The sequence below is a fragment of the Penaeus monodon genome, chromosome 33 (genome assembly GCF_015228065.2).
Source record: "Penaeus monodon isolate SGIC_2016 chromosome 33, NSTDA_Pmon_1, whole genome shotgun sequence".
Lineage (NCBI taxonomy): Eukaryota > Metazoa > Arthropoda > Malacostraca > Decapoda > Penaeidae > Penaeus > Penaeus monodon.
Window position 1 is genome coordinate 26,129,072 of NC_051418.1, and position 518 is coordinate 26,129,589.

Sequence of the window (518 nt, forward strand, 5' to 3'; positions counted from 1 at the left end):
GGAATTTTCATTTCCTACCTCCATAATTGCTAGGTTGTTACTTGTTGTTGGTTCGGGTTCTTCCGGTGCTTTCCATCGGGCTTCTTGTTTTTCGGTTGTTTTGAGATCGGGTTTTCTTCGTTATCACTTTCTAGTCTTCTTTGTTCTTTTTGTTTGGTTTTCATGGTCCAATGTATTGGATTGATTAGGGTCTTCACCTGGATCAGAATTGAGATCAGAGTCCATAAGATTAGGATTTTCACTACACTCAAAAGTTGATGTTTACTCAACAGTGTTTCAATCCGTTCGTCTTCAGATTCTTGACAGAAATTCGCAACAGAGTTTCAATCGGCTCTTGATTTCCTTCATGCGTTTATCTCTCAAGGTAACCATGTGTTGAGACCTCTAAATGAATTGATCAAAATTGTTCTTCCCAGTTTGTTTTGGAATGTGACGCCACGTAAATGCCGGCCAGGGGTTGTGTTTACCGGACAGATAGGCATCTGCTTCCCACGTGATGTTGGTAAACAAACTTTATA